This window comes from Canis lupus, chromosome 34, assembly GCF_003254725.2.
Source record: "Canis lupus dingo isolate Sandy chromosome 34, ASM325472v2, whole genome shotgun sequence".
NCBI classification, from domain to species: Eukaryota; Metazoa; Chordata; class Mammalia; order Carnivora; family Canidae; genus Canis; species Canis lupus.
In genome coordinates, this window is record NC_064276.1 from 30,556,185 (window position 1) to 30,573,733 (window position 17,549).

The following is a 17,549-nucleotide window of genomic DNA, read 5'->3' on the forward strand; positions in this document are numbered from 1 at the left end:
AACGTCTAGGTTGAGGAACCACAACACTTCCACATACCACCATGCCAGTCCCTAAGCGTCACAAAGACAGAACCCCCTTGTCAGGACCTCACCCTATGTATCCCTTCATCTGCATGTTGATTCGTATTCTTTAATATTCTTTGTAATAAATTAGTAATCTAATGAGTTCTATGAGCTGTTCTAGTACATTAACGGAGCCCAGGGTACAGGTGTTTGGAACCTCTCATTTATAGCTAATCTGCCAGAAGTACAAGTAACAACCTGGACTTGTGATTCAGATTCTGAATTGAAGGGGATTTTGGAGCTTCTAGTTTGTAGCTACTTGGGATTGTGGTTAGCATCTGAAGTGGTGGGTTGTCTTGTGGGACTGAGACCTTAATCTGTGGAATCTGATGCTTCACCAGGTAAATAATATCAGAATTGAGTTGAAATGTAGGACATCCAACTGGTGTCTCCAGAACTGCTCATTGTTGTGGGGGATCCCTCCACACATTGGAATTGGTACCAGAACCTATTTCGGTCTTAAGTTTGCTTTCATGGGACACAGAAGAAGTCTATTAGGACAAATTATTTTTCGTAAATTTCTCTACGTATTTTAATATAGCTATTGAGTTAATTACTAAAATTCACTAGCATTATCTTCTGGCTAAGTAGCCTTAATATTTTCAACTTTCTTTTATATGTAATATTTTGAGACTTTTTGCAATATGAGCACCCTCTGTTAAATGGCAACCATTTGATATCCTCCTTAAGCTGTAAAGCAGAAAACTGAACAAACTCCACGTTTGACTTGTTTAGTTTAGAGGAAAACAAAGTATCAGTTTCCTGGTTCTTGTCATATTTTTTTTGTTAAAACATCTCAAAATTATACTAGCTCTCTTTTTTGTCACCCGCTTTATACCATTGTTTCTTTTGTTTTATCTTGCATGAACTTTCTGTTAAATCACATTTCATATGATATACTACTGATTTTTTTTGTTTCTGACTCAAGCATGAAAATTTAAATCCATTCATTTAAAAATGCACTCTTTGGGACGCCTGGGTGGCTCAATAGTTTTGGCTCAGGTTGTGATTCTGGAGTCCCAGGATCAAGTCCCACATTGGGCTTCCTGCATAGAGCCTGCTTCTCCCTCTGCCTATGTCTCTGCCTCTCTCTCTCTCAGTCTCTCATGAATAAATAAATAAAATCTTAAAAAAAAATAAAGATGCATTCTTTAATTTAGCCCATCATTTCAACCTGTCTGATCCTTTTGGATCATCATTTCATCATTGAACATGTTTATTATTTCTCCTGTTTTTATGCCATCTGCACAGTTGATCAGCATACCCTACAGACACATTGATACAAGTCATTAATAAAAAGTAAGCAGGTTAAGTCCAGAGTTAATGGGATTATATAGTGCTATGGATTTTCTCTTCACTGTTTTTACAGCTATTTTTTATTTAAAGGTCTTTTTACTTTCATGGAGTACTATAGAAATGAGACTCCTATGGATAGACATTATGTTCAGTCTTTCCCAGACAAAACTTCCAAGCATAATTTTTCCAAAAGAAATAGTAGGGTAGATTATGTTCCATTTATAGAATGAAGTGGAATATTGTCATGAGGGAAAGCGATTTTATTAAGTGATAAAATGGTGTTAAGTGATAGAAGCAGGATGCAAATTTAAATACAAAATATGACGTCACTATTTAGAGACAGATGTGGATATAAATACAGACCTAGTTCTAGGCATGGATATAGAGAACACCAGAATCTTTCTTTTTTAAACATATTTTATTTATTTATTCATGAGAGGCACACAGAGAGAGGAGCCCAATGTGGGATTTGATCCCGCCCTGAGCTGAAGGCAGATGCTTAACCTCTGAGCCACCCAGGTGCCCCAAGAACACCAGAATCTTAGTGATAGTTGCCAGTAGTAATTATGATTGATGTTTTTATTACCATTTTGTAGTTTTAAATGTTATATAATAAATTTGGCACCTTTATATACAGAAGTAAATATTAAAATATATATCATATAAATTTGAACCAACAAAAATAAAAACAGAATCTGGGAGAAAATACATGTATCTCTGATGAACAGACTTTGAGAGAAGGACCTTATCTTTAGTGACAGGAGAAACCTCTCTAAGGAAGCCACAGTGATTTCAACATTCATAAGAGGAACGGGAGCTGGAGTTGCACCACATTCCCCATCACCAGCACTCTGCCCCTGCTGATAGATCCCTTAAGAAATGACAGATGTGGCTGGTTAAGTCAGAAGAAGCAGATGCAGAAACATATCTGCTTGTGTTTCTTAACAGAGTTGTTACAAAGATCAAATGAGACGATAAATGAGAAAATTTGTACAAGAAAGGGTGAGAAGTCCTATTCAAGGGTAAATTATTGATTAAAAGGAGTTTTAGTTTCGGTTGCTTTAACTTGAGTGACTATTGTGCATTATAAATATATAGTGGGAGTTTTTGATCACTCTTCAGGATGAGTTCCTTGAAGTCAGGGACCATGTCCTATTAATCTACACCTCTTCCAAGACCTAACACATTACGTTACACTTTAAGCATGAATAGACAGTGGATTGCATGGCTAGCAATATTTGCAAAATAGTAATGATTTTTAAATTAAGAGAAATGGAATAATAGTTTTATTATAAGTTATCGAGTACTAGCACTGTTATTCTGGCATCTTGGTGAAGCAGATGATCCATCAATATTATTGCTAAGTGATACACAGCATTTGACTTCCTCCTCCTTCTGCTCTCTAATTTTAGGCACTCACTGAGATTTTATGCTTGGTCCTTATATCTTCATATCTCTCTTTATATCTTCTCCTTATATCTTCATCATTTATATTGCATCCATTTATGTGATCTAATATATCTTCTCTGCACTGATGACTCTTCAGTCAGTCTTGACTTTTTCCAGGTCTGCATTTCTGACACTTTGCTAACCATCTCTTCTGGTTATCTTCTTACCAACTCAGATTCATCATTCCAGATTCACAGCCCTGCACTGACCACCCATCTTCCAAAACACACATGCAACACCCCATTCTTTTAGGTATCTTTTAAGATCACTTATCTTTCCTAGTCACCTATGCTAGAACTTATATTATCCCTGGCCCCCTTTCTCCATCTTTTATCTCCATCATCCAAAAAGATTTCAAATCTTAATGATTTCATCTTTAATGATATCTCTAGAATCCATCTTTTTTCTTATTTAGTTCTAAGACCAAGTTCAGGCCATTGTAATCAATTATTTGATCACCACAATACCTCTTCCAGTTGTCAAATCAGAATAACTCTTGTTTTATTTCTCCTCAGTTCAAAATCCTTTAGTGACTATTCCTTTACCTACTAAGTTTAATTTTATTATTAAAACCCCATGAGTATTGTTTGAGAGGAATCGGTTTGGGGGAAATTTAACTTAATTCTTTAAGACAGTCTAGGCTTTTAATCATGTGTAGCATGTTCCCTGTCTTTATTCTGGGGTTCCACCCAAAACTGATATTTGACTTCATTTTCCATATAATACCCCATGAGTATTATACACACTGAAAGAAAGAAACGTATATTCGCATGTGGGAGCTTGGATTGAGATTTTAGTCTTGGACACAAAATGGAAGACCCACACCTACCATGTAGAATAAAGAGGTAACTTGCCTTTGACACTCAGGTAGTATCAGGGAATCTTTTGAATAGTGTGAAATGGCTCTAAGTCTTGGCTTCTTTGTCTGTGATTCTGCTTGGGATGGTGCTAAACAAAGCCAGTTGAGTCTTTCTTACATTCGTTTTTTTTTTTTTATTTTTATTTTTTATTTTTATTTATTTATGATAGTCACAGAGAGAGAGAGAGAGAGACAGAGACAGAGACACAGGCAGAGGGAGAAGCAGGCTCCATGCAGGGAGCCCGACGTGGGACTCGATCCGGGGTCTCCAGGATCACGCCCTGGGCCAAAGGCAGGCGCTAAACCGCTGCGCCACCCAGGGATCCCTTACATTCATTTTACCTTTTACACTCCTTTCTTGACTTTCATTAAAAAGAAATATGGAATAAATTGAGACGAGATTAGAAGTATTCAATGGAATAAGGAAGTCTTGAAAAAAAAAAAAGGAAGTCTTGAAGATGGTCTAGGAAGAGGGAAAAGATGCTCTTTCTTAGGGAAGTGCTGCTAGAAATTTCTATTTAGAGAGAGCAGTATGTTGGGTGGCCCAGTGAGAGATGGTGAATCAAGGGCAGGTTGAATAGAAAAGATTTAAGCTGGTCAAAATGGATGAAAAGACAGTGCCAAGTTTTAAAGAAGGTTATGATACAGCAGATTAGCAGGAAATAGTTTTGTGCTTGATCCAAAGATACTAACTTCATGTCTCATGTCATATTTAAAGGAGAAAAGGCAGTTTGTGTATAAGAAAACAGTTTTCCATTATTAAGTGGCATTTGGGCATTATTATGCCCAAAGAAAATGCTGACAAAAGAAACAAAAACTTTTTTTTTTTTTTTTGTTTTTTGTTTTTTGTTTTTTGTTTTTTTTTAATGAAGCCTGAGAGAACTTCAGATAGAATTTAGGGATAAATATTTGAATCCAAATATTGGATAGTGTTTATAAAAGTCCAAAATGGCAATACTGTTAAACCATTATGTATGTATTTCCAATTATTTAAAAGAAACGGTAGGCTGAAAAGGATGTAAAATGTAAAAGTATGTTTTGTTCGGAATTACCAATGACATTTTCTTTATAATTTGGGAGATGAGGGAGATGGATAATGCTAACCATTAGGTATTGTTGCAAAAGAAAAGCTACATAATAAATGTTTATCCAAAGCAGATATTATATTAGTCTGGTAGATGATTTTAAGCATTCCACTTAAGAGTTGTCTTTAGGATTTTTCTTGACTTTTACTCCCTTTAGTGGAAATCTCAAGATCCTAGGAATCAGAAATTTGAGCTCTACCATATTCTAGCCATCCAGTCTCAATTTTCTCATTGGGTTCCGTCTTACCCGTTCTTTTTTAGACTTTTCCCCTTTTTAAAACACCATTGTCTCTCAGCTATAGCATGGTGTCTATGCACATCCTCATTTTTAAGCTGTTACCTCCTTTTTCATTCATTTGACTCATTCTCTAGTTTCTTTTCTTATCTTATGCCTCAGTAATTATAGCATCCTTAGTTCTGCCAAAATGGGCAAATATATCATTATGTTTAAAGTGCAAAGCAGTACAGAAAGCTAGAAGATCATGGGTTGCTTTTACTTTGATAAAAATTCTTCTGGTTGCATTATGGTTCTGTGCAACAAAGGAAATGGCACTGAAGATGTCTTAAATTCCACCTTAGTTTTAAGTTAACTTTCTCGAATTGACAGCAAAACTCATAGCTTGTTGATTGGGCTTTCTGAAATGATAAAACAAAGCAAAGCAAATTTTGAAGAATGACTCTAGAGACAATAAAAAAGTGTTGATGAAATGAAAAGTAATAATTAGACTAATTTTAAAAATGAATAGATAATGAAAGGCATGCATTTTAACCTTTTAAAAATTTTATATCTTCCTTTTGTCTTTAAACATAGATATGTGTCTTCTGCCTTAGAATTTTTTAAAATTTGACTTGCTGTCCCATTCTGTTCGGGATAACTCATTGCTTTATGGTCAGGTTGTTTGATGCTTTCTACTTCTACTTTCCATCTTCCCTTTTCTTAATTTCATGCATTCTCATTTCCTTCCCACCCCTCTGTAGACCACTGCTTTCATGAAAGGTCAGCGCCTTGCACAGGGAGGACTGATCTTCATATATCATTTGCCTTTAACACAGCACATTGGGTTATAAACAGTGTGAGAAGGGACCGCAGAGTCCATTTAGTGGAAGCATTTATTTTACAGATGAGGAACCCCAAACCCAGAGAGGCTAAGTGACCTAATCAAGGTCTCTTAACAAGTTAGTGACTTGTGGCAAAGTAGAAGTCCTGTGCCCTGATTCCTAATTCAGTGTAGTCATCTGATTAAGAACTACTTTCTAGTTCTAGAGGTAGAAATAAAAGATCTTTTTCCTTTACAGGAATGAGTCTTTGGTGATAAGTAACATTTCAATGCTTATTGTGTACCAAATGCTTGCTGAACACTGTCTTTTACAGCTGTCCTCACTTAATCCTCACGGCAATACTATGAGGTCAGAGGTGTTATTCTCATTTTACAGATGGGGAAATTGGGCAGATAATAAATAACTTGACTAATATCAGACAGAGTCATAGAGTTAGAGAAACTATATAAACCATAATAAGAAAAAAAAAATACACCTAGTGCTCTTAGATAAAGGCTGCCTGTAGAAGGCCAAGACATTGAGTTCTTCTTATCTGCTCAGGGATAGGAAGGAATAGAAATGGGAAAAACAGTACTCTCCTGGTTGAATCCCAGTGGGGGCCTCAGTCTTGGCAAAGATCAGATGTGTGTCCAGTAACCTCAGGTATTTCTCTTCTCCCATACTGCCTTATTACCTTAACAGCACTTAATTCATGCCACTTGTACAGTGCATGTAAATTTTCATTTAAAATAAATATTAAGTGTCACTGTATGCTAGAGTCTGGTGAACAAAACACATAATTACCAAAATACTAAGAGCAAAGGGAAAAGTCCAACCCCTGTTGTCCCACAAATAAACCTGTATCTTCTCCCCGTTGCCTCCTGACTGCTCAAAATCTAGTATTACCAATTCAACATCTGTCCCTATGTTCCCCATCTATTACTCTTCATCTGTTACTCTTACTAAATTGCATCCTGGCAAATCAACCCAGTGTACCAAAACGTGTAATCATTTCAAATTTTGTGCCATTAATTTACTGGCTTATTAATTCTACAGCATTCACTGATACCTGTTACAACTGAGAGACCTACCTGAACCAAGGACATAAAATGAGAAAGATGCAATTCTTATTTTTAATTCTATTGACAAAGGATCATAAAAAATATATTAATTAAGGATAATAAACAAAATAGAAGCCAAACATTATTTTGATGTTATTATAAAATAGTACTACTGTCCACCTATTATATCCCAAGTACTTTATATATAATTATATAATAATGTTTCATATTGTTGTATACTTTATCCTTGTACCAGGGACTGTGTTTCACATGTTAGTTAAGTAAATCCTGTGAGATAGGAATACTAGTTGTATTGTATATAAGAGGAAACTGAGGCTCATGTGGATAGATGATCGGCTACAGTTGCGTATCAGATAAATGGTAGAGATGAGAATCAACAAGAGCAATCCAACACCAAAGCCGTTGTTTATTCTATTTCATCATGGTACCTCTCTGGTGTTGTTGAAGCAAAGCTCAGATTTTAATTAATTCTGCTTGGAGTATTTTAGGATGATTTTAGTAGAGATCATATGTAAAGTAGGACTGAAAGCTAGGTAGGAATTCTGGAAGTAAGTATGTGTATTTCAACCTGACAAAGATGTAAAGATCACGGTGTAAAATTATATTTGTCAGTAGCTTTAGGGAACTGTGTAGTGTATGTTACCCAAAGATTTGGGCTTTACTTTGCTGTAATCAATGGAAATAGATAAGTGGACTTGGAAATCACATAGTTACCAAAAACAAATCACCATTATTTTTTAAATGATTTATATGTTAAATTCAAGTATAATAACATAGTGTTATATTAGTTTCAAGTGTGCAATATAATGATGCCACAGTTCTACACATGTGAAATCATATGATCTTTGTCTTCCTCTGATTTATTTCAGTTAGCATTATACCCTCTAGATCTGTTCATATTGTGGCAAATAGTAAGAGTTCATTCTTTTTTTATGCATGAGTAATATTCTATTGTATATACCACATCTTCTTTATACATTCATCTATCAGTGGGCACTTGGATTGTTTCCAACTTGGTTATTGTAAAGAATGCTGAAATAAACACAGAGGTACATATATCATTTCAAATTAATGTTTTTGTTTTCTTTGCTTAAACACCCAGTAGTTTGGGTAATTTTATTTTTAATTTTTTGAGGCACCCTCATACTGTTTTCCACAGTGGCTGCATAAACCTGCATTCCCACCAACAGTTCATGAGGGTTTCTTTTTTTCTACATCCTTGCCAACACTTGTTATTTCTTGTGTCTTTGCTTTTAGCCATTTTGACTGGTGAGAGGCGATATCTCATTGTGGCTTTGATTTGCATTTTCCTGATGATTAGTGATGTTGAGCATCTTTTCATATGTCTGTTTTATATGTGTGTCTTCTTTGGAAAAATAACTATTCATGGCCTCTGCCCATTTTTAAAAATTGGATTATTTGAGTTTGTGGCATTGAATTATATAAATTCTTTATATGTTTTGGAATTAATCCCTTATCAGATATATCATTTACAAATACTTCTCCCAATGGTGGATTGTCTTTCTCTTTTGTTGATGGTTTCTTTCATTATGCAAAAGCTTTCTATTTTGCTGTAGTTCCAGTAGTTTAATTTTGCTTTTGTGCCCTTTGCCAAAGGAGATGGGTCTAGAAAAATGTTTTTATGGCTGATGTCAAAGAGATTATTGGCTATGTTTTCTTTTAAAAATTTTATGGTTTCAGATCTCACATTTAGGTCTTTAAAACATTTTGAGTTTATTTTGTGTATGTGGTGTAAAACAGTTGCTTAATTTCATACTTTTGCATGTAGCTGTCCAGTTTAGTCAATACTGTTTGTTGAAGAGATGGTCTTCTTCCTATTGTATATTCTTGCCTCCTTTGTATTAGATGAATTGACCACATAATCATGAGTTTATTTCTGGGATCTTCCAATCTGTTGCATTGATCTTTGTGTCTATTTTTGTGCCAGTACCTACTATTTTGATGACTACTACTATGTAGTAGATATTGAAATCTGGAATTGTGATACCTTCAGTTTTGTTCTTCTTTTTCAAGATTGCTTTGGCTATTTGGGGTCTTCTATGGTTCCATACAAATGTTAGGATTATTTATTCTAGTTCTGTGAAAAATGGTGTTGGTATTTAGATAGAGATTACATTAAATCCGTAGATTGCTTTAGGTAGTACAAATATTTTAACAATATTTGTTTCCCCAATCCATGGGCATGGAATATCTTTCCATTTGTTTGTGTCTTCAGTTTATTTTCATCAATGTCTTGTAGTTTTCAGAGTACAAGCCTTTCATGTCCTTGATTAAGTTTATTTCTAGATACTTTATGATTTTTGGTGTAATTGTAAATGACATTGCTTTCTTAATTTCTCTATTATTTCATTATTACTGTATAGAAATCAACTGATTTCTGCACATTGATTTTGTAACCTGTGACTTTACTTAATTCATTTATCTGTTCTAGTAGTTTTCTGGTGGAATCTTTAAGGTTTTTTATATATAGTATTTTGTCATTTACGAATAGTGAAAGTTTTACTTCTTCTCTTAGAAGAAGGTTTTTTTTATATATAGTATTATGTCATTTACGAATAGTGTTTTTTTATATATAAAGGTTTTTTATATATAAGGTTTTTTATATATAGTATTATGTCGTTTATGAATAGTGAAAGTTTTACTTCTTCCTTTTCTATTTTTTCTTTTTTTTTATTTATTTTTTCTTTTTTTCTTTTTTTTTTTCCTTTTCTATTTGGATGCCTATTTCTTTTTCCTGTCTGATTGCTGTGGGTTGGACTTCCAGAACTAAGTTGAATAAAAGTGGTGAGTGGATATTTTTGTCATGTTTCTGATCTCAGAGGATAATTCAGTCTTTCACCTTTGAATGTGATGTTAGCTGTGTGTTTTTCATATATGGTCGTTACTATGTTGAGCTACGTTCCCTTTAAACCTACTTTGTTAAGAGTTTTTATCATGGATGGATGTTGTCCTTTGTCAAATGTTTTTTTTCTGCATCTATGGGACTGATCACATGGTTTTTATCCTTTCATTTGTTAATTAAACATATAATGTTGATTGATTTGCAAATATCAAACCACACCTGCATCCCTGGAATAAATTCCACTTGATTTTAGTGAGTGATTTTTTTTTTAATGTACTGTTGATTTGGTTTACCAATATTTTTGTTTAGGATTTTTGGGTCTGTGTTCGTCAGAAATATTGACCTGTAGTTTTCTTTTTTGTAGTGTCTTTATCTGGTTTTGATATCAGGGTAATGCTAGTCTCATAGAATGAATTTAGAAGCTTTCCTTGCTCTTCAATTTTTTTTTTTTTTTTTTTTTTTTTGTGAAGAGTTTGAGAGAAATAGATATTAAGTGTTCTTTAAATGTTTGGTAGAATTCACCTGTAAAGCCACATCGTCCTGGGCTTTTGTTTATTGGGAGTTGTTTTGTTGTTGTTTAAATTACTGAATCAGTTTCATTGATAGTGATTGATCTGTTCAAACTTGCTATTTATTCCTGATATAGTTTTGGGAGGTTACATGTTTCTAAGAATTTATCTATTTCTTCTAGGTTGTCCAAATCATTGGCATATAATTGTTGATAATATTCTCTTATAATACTTTGTATATTATAGTGTAGATTGTCATTTCTCCTTTTCAATTCTCTCTCTCTTTTTGATAGTTTGGCTAAATGTTTGCCAATTTTGTTAATCTTTTAAAAGAACCAGCTCCTGGTTTCATTGACCTATTCTACTATTATTTTAGTCTCTATTTAATTAATTTCTACCTTAATCTTTATTATTTCTTTCCTTTTACTGGCCTTGACCTTTGTTTGTTCTTCTTTTCTTAGCTCCTTTAGGTATGAGATTAGGTTGGGTTTTTTTTGAGATTTTTCTTGCTTCTTGAGGTAAGCCTCTATTGCTGTACTTTTTTCTCTTAGAACAGCTTTCCTGCATCCCAAAGGTTTTGGACCATCATATTTTTGTTTTCATTTGTCTCCATGTATTTTTTTATTTCCTCTTTGATTTCTTAGTTGATCCATTCATTGTTTAGTAGCATAGTTTATTTAGCCTCCATGTATTTGTGTTCTTTCCAGATTTTTTCTTGTGGTTGATTTCTAGTTTCATGCCCTGTGGTCAGAAAAGATACTTGATATGATTTTTACTATTCTGGAAAATATTCCATGTGCACTTAAAAATGCATAATTTGCAGTTTTGGAATGGCATGTTCTGAAAATATCTATTAGATCCATCTGGTCCAATGTATCTTTCAAATCCACTGCTTCCTTGTTGATTTTCTGTCTAGACGATCTATCCATTGATGTAAGTGGGGTATTAGAGCCTCCTACTGTTACTGTATTACTATCAACGTATTTATGTCTATTAATATTTGCTTTATGTATTTGGGTACTCCCATGTTGGTGCCTTAATGTTACAACAACTATACCTTCTTGTTGAAAAAAATCACCAGTCTGTAATATTATTGGAAATTATACATGTGCATATTTTGTTTAATAATGGAACTGTAAGCTTTTGGAAAAGAAAATCCATGTTATTTCTTTCTCTCATGGATTTTAGTATAATAACCCAGTAAAGATTTATTAAATAAAGGAATTGACTGGATTATGGAACTAAGAGTTTGTTTGATCTACCTGTCCACCAAATAATAAAAATAATATTACTACTACTAATAATATTATAAAAATGCTAATATGGTTTGTGAGGCTGATGATTTACTTCTCTGAAACATGCTAATGAGGCCAGTGGTGGGGATTTAATTCTGTCAGCTTTTTCTTTCTTTCATGGATACAAGCATTGACCCAGACCATTTTTACACTTTCAGGAAGGATTATATGAAAGAATATGGATCAGTTACTGCAAACCCATCATCATTCTTAAATGAAACCAAAGTACATGCTTTCCTGGTAGAGGGTCAGAAAATGTCATCTTTGCATTGGAAAGTCAGCAGTATTTTTATGGTTGACCTCACAAATCATGTTACATATAAATTCAACTTGTAACTTTATCATTCTTTCTTGTCCTATCATATAAGGAAGTATAGTTTTTACTATAAATAGCAAAATATATACCAAAGAATATTATTAAGAAATCTTAATAATTTTTTGTTGTAAATCTTCTTACTAGCAGTAGGCTTATCTTCTGCTTCTCACCTTGAAACAGTAGGCCAATGAATCCATTATTTCATATACAGTGATCGATTTAAATAGAACATGAGGAAATTTAAAGCAGTGTGATCTTTTGGTTGATTAATGACAAAATAAAAATCTAAACCTAAAAACGAATCTTATGTTTTGTATACTGGGGGAAGACCAGAGAGACATACTAATAATATGCCACAAGAATGTTGTAGTAGTATTAGAATCGAAGGGCCAGTCTTAATACTAATTTTCAAAATGTCACTCAGTATAAAATCCAATTTTTAAAAGTATTTTTCCATATTAATGTAGATAGAAAATATATTTTAACAAGTATATTCTATTCCTCATAATGACTTTAAAAATAATTTTACAGAGTAGGTATTGAATAATAAGACATGCAGATTAGCTCTTTAAAACCTATTATTGTGGTGTATAATTATGTAGAAAAATGGTGTATACAACATATTCTAAAGATGTTATAAAATTTGCTAGGCTTTCTCACAATAAGAAAATAGGTAACACACCTGTTCAGGAAAAGTATCTAAACAATATCAAAGCATTAGAAATAATTACTGTTTGTAAAAAATCAAGTACTAAATGGAATGATAAAAATTACTAGTAGCCAAAATTGAGAGAGGAAGAGATAATGCTAGGAAAAATTGGCTTACTCACAAATAAGGGATAAAATGGGTGGTAACATGTAAATGAGAAGACCTGAATTCTAAGTTAATCCTCTACTTATCAGTTATGTGACCTTAAGCAAATTGCTTAACTTTCTTAGGCCACTAATGGAGATAACACTTGTTCTGTATACTTTGCATAATTTTGTGGAAAAAATAATAAAAATAATATAAAAAGCTTATTTGCAAATAGAATATAATAGTAAAGTAGATGGTAGTATTTTTACCTTTTGTACTACATTGACATTTAGAATTTGCTTATAATTGATTATAACTACTTCTTTTACTTGAATTTCAGAAAAATCTATGGGTTAATTTGCACATTAACACATTACTGCTATATAGAAAAAGATTTAGAATGCATATTTGTCTTGTTACCTTATATAGGTTGTTACCTTGTTACCTTGTTACCTCTTATAAGGAAATATTTATAATTTGTCTCAATATCAATGTTATGAATTTAGAAATTTAGGGATATATTCAATCATAAAAAAATTCTGAAATAGTTTTGAAAAGTAGTTATTACATTTTTTGTGATATTGAAAAATTACTTAAATGAGTCATTTGAATTAGTACACATTTTCTTAACTTTGACTAGCTTTTACAGTCTTGTGATATTTTTACTGAACTTGTATTATTCTGTTCTTTTTAAAGCGGGGGCGACACAGGGCTTTCAGACCTTATACAAGCAACTGAACTCTCAGTTAAGCTCTGAAAACAAACAAACAAACAAACAAAAACAGTGCTGCATTGTTATGGCCAAAAACCTATGACAGACTCCTAAGGAGGATAAGGAAGAGACAAGAGAGTGATTTAAAGAGAGAATTTTTGAAGAGGATTCCTTTGGAGAGAACTGTGCTATGAATTCTAATTCCTATTAACTTGGAAGGAGAAAAAATTCTCCCCTTAACCTTATGCCTAATGATAAGGATTTCAGTGAGATTTCTTTGAGACTTGATGTGTGTCCTTGGTAACTGAGAAGTGGGTTTAGTAGGCTGGTGCTTTAGGCAGGACCAAGAAAGAGACTAGTGTTAATGGAATAAGACAATTTGATTTATTTTATTTTGTTTTAATTAATTAGTTAATTTATTAATTTATTTGGTGTGGAAAAAACCTTTTTTCTCATGAGTCAGTGTGCACATTGCCTTACCAGGAAGCAGACTCTGGAACACAGATTAGCTAGCTTATGAAAAATGTTTTGGTGACTACAGTGGGGATCAACATTGGAAGAGAGGCCTGAGTGAGAAGTTGAGCAGCAAAGCTGAATGGCTCTTTAGAGTTTACCTGAATTAGTAGTACAAGTAAGCAGGTCCTTTATATCAATGCATTATTCAGCTTGTCAACACTGGATACCCATGGAGGGAAGTGTGACCGCAGGAGAGATTTCCTAAATAGGGGTGATAGCTGAGATTAATCCTACTACTAAGTGGAAGATTAAGTCCCTCTTACCTGAAGGGAAATCTGGACAGAGCATCAGAACATCCATTACAAATCCTAAATTCCATATGAATAACCCCACAGAGTGAATATCAGCACAGAATGTGAAGACTCTGGCAGTAAGTGTAATGGGGTGTATCACTGGAGCAAAAGCCAAAGTTGTATTTGAAGTAACCAGTTGCCAAAGAAATTATATCAAGAGGCCTAAGAGCAGATTTTTTTTGAGAGCACTGCTTATTATAAATACAATATGAACCACATATGTAATTTTAAACTTTCTAGTAGCTGTATTTTAAGAAACGGAAAAGAAAGAAGTAAAATTAATTTTAACATTTAATCATTTAAATTATTTCTTATTTTTTAATTTAAAATATAACAAGATATTTAATACATTTTTATTCAACATAGTCAAAATGGAAAAAAAAAAGTTAATGTGGTTCTTCTGCTTTTTTGGTAGGTTCCACACCCAACGTGGAGCTCGAACTCACAACCCAAAGTTGTGCTCTACTGATTGGGCCAGCCAGGCACACTGATGAGATTCTTTGCATTCTTTTTTCATACTAAGCCTTAGAGATCAGCATTTATTTTACTCTTATACTAAACCCATTTCAAGTGCTCAGTAGCTTCAGATTGGACCAATACTATTAGACAGTTCAGCTCTAGGGAACCTACAGAAATGCCCTGTGAAAGAAAAAGTCAGTTGTAAATTCCTGCCAGACCTAGAGATTGCCAATCCATTACATGATAGTGGCAAATCAAATCAGAACTTTTTATACATACTCTTACCTCTCCCCACTGCTACCCTGAAAATGCCAAAAATATTAGCACCCCCAACTTGGGAGCACTCAAATATTAATAATAACAAACATAAAGGAACTCATTGATAATAATGCAGTAATAGTAGAGGACTTTTTTTTTTTTTTTTTTAATAGTAGAGGACTTTAACACCGCATTTACTCTATAGACAGATCATCTAAGCAGAAAATCAACAAGCAAACAATTGGTTTGAATGACACACTGGGATCCCTGGCTGGCGCAGCGATTTGGCGCCTGCCTTTGGCCCAGGGCGTGATCCTGGAGACCCGGGATCAAATCCCACATCGGGCTCCCGGTGCATGGAGCCTGCTTCTCCCTCTGCCTGTGTCTCTGCCTCTCTCTCTTTCTCTCTCTGTGACTATCATAAATAAATAAAAATTAAAAAAAAAAAGAATGACACACTGGAACAGATGGACTTAACAGATATATTCAAAACATTTCATCCAAAACAGCATAACACATATTCTTTTCAAGAGTACAGGGACGTTTTCCACAACAGATCACGTAGAACATAATCAGGCTTCAACAAGTACAAAGAGATTAGATCCTACCATGCATATTTTCAAACCATAACACTATGAAACTTGAAGTCAACCACAAGAAACAATTTGGAAAGACCACAACTATATGGAGATAAAGAACATTCTACAAAAGAATGAATGAGTCAACTGGGAAGTTAAGGAAGACATTTTTTAAAAATACATGGAAACAAATGAAAATGAAAACATGATAGTCCAAAACCTTTGGTATGTAGCAAAGGCAGTCCTAAGAGGGAAGTATATTGTAATACCAGCTTACCTCAAGAAGCAAGGACAATCTCAAGTATACAGCCTAACCTTTGCACTTAAAGGATCTAGAAATAGAACAACAAATTGAACCTAAAGGCAGCAGCAGAAGGGAAATAATAAAGATTAGAGCAAAAATAGATGATATAGCAAAAACAAAACAGTAGAACAGATCAATGATCAATGAAACTAGTAGTGGTACACCCAGGTGGCTCAGTGGTTGAGCGTCTGCCTTTGACTCAGGGTGTGATCCTGGAAACCTGGGATCGAGTCCCACATTGGGCTTCCTGCATGGAGCCTGCCTCTCCCTCTGCCTATGTCTCTGCCTTTCTCTCTGTGTGTCTCTCATGAATAAATAAATCAAATCTTAAAAAAAAAAAAAGAAAAAAGAAACCAGGAGCCTGTTTTTAATGGAATAAAATTGATAAACCTCTAGCCCAATTTATCAGAAAGAAAAGAGAAAGGACCTAGATAAGTAAAATAACAAATGAGACAGGAGAGATCACAACCAACACTACAGAAATACACAGAATATTATGAAAAATTAGATGCTAACAAATTGAACAACCTGGAAGAAAAGTATAAGTTCCTGGAAACATATATACTATCAAAACTGAAACAGGAAGAAATAGAAAACTTGAACAGACCAGTAACCAACAAAGGAGTATGAATCAGAAATCAAAAGTTTCTCAGCAAACAAAAGTCCAGGGCCAGATGGTTTCCCAGGGCATTTTTACCAGACATTTAAAGAAGAATTAATTCCTATTCTTCTCAAACTGTTCCAAAAAATAGAAATGGAAGGGAAACTTCCAAACTCATTCTATGAGGCCAGTATTACTTCAGTTCTGAACTCAAAGACTTCACAAAAAAGAGAACTAAAGGCCAATATCCCTGATGAATATGGATGCAAAAATTCTCAACACTGTATTAGCTAATAGAATTCAATAGTACACTTGTTTATATATAGTCAATAAGAATATATAATAATATATTTAAGGATATACTTGATATGTAGATATGTATTGATATATTAAATATTCATCTCCATATATTGGTATTTATATTTCACCAACCTATATCAATATGTAATATAAATTTGAATATATACTATAACATAAATAATATGGATTTTCTTATTTGAATGCAGAGACCAAACATTGGCACTATAAAACTAATCCCTTACTATTCTCTCTAGTCCTATCTATCACAAAAATGACTTAATCAGAGTCCCCACATCCATTTTGCCTCCTTCAAATATATTTTTTAAACTAAAGAAAGAGGGGATCCCTGGGTGGCTCAGCAGTTTAGCGCCTGCCTTTGGCCTGGGGCATGATCCTGGAGTCCTGGGATCGAGTGCCACATCAAGCTCCCTGCATGGAGTCTGCTTCTCCCTCTACCTGTGTCTCTGCCTGTGTGTGTCTGTGTCTCATGAATAAATAAATAAAATATTTAAAAAATAAATAAATGAACTAACGAAAGAAAATGTTTTAGAGTAGAAAACTTAAGGAGTGCCTGGGTGGCTCAGTTAGGTGTCCGACCGGATTTTGGCTCAGGTCACGATTTTGGCTCAAGCCCCATGTCAGGCTCCATGCTAAACACTGAGCATGGAGCCTGCTTAAGATGGTTTTCCTCTCCCTCTGCCCCTCCCCAACTTGTGTGCATGTGAGCTCTCTGAATACATAAATAAATAAAGTAGAAACTTAGATCCTTGATTAAAACAATGTGATTCTCTTCCAAGTTTCCCCTTTAATTCAAAAGTTCTTAAATTGACTGTCATAACCCTGAGTATTCTTATTGTCATCTGCATCCTCAGCTTTT

General features: G+C 33.9%; 1 long non-coding RNA gene across 3 annotated transcripts in view; it reads left to right on the plus strand.

Annotated features, from left to right (window-relative positions):
• The window catches only part of LOC112645904 (uncharacterized), a 103,811-nt gene that overhangs the window by 13,495 nt on the left and 72,767 nt on the right, over nucleotides 1-17,549 (plus strand). Inside the window, exon 1 of one of the 3 annotated variants that reach the window (XR_004811885.2) lies at nucleotides 203-404. The exons of the other annotated variants lie outside the window; for them this stretch is intronic. This is a non-coding gene — a long non-coding RNA (uncharacterized LOC112645904). Of the gene's footprint in view, nucleotides 1-202; nucleotides 405-17,549 lie in introns of those variants that run through there. 3 annotated transcript variants of the gene reach the window in all.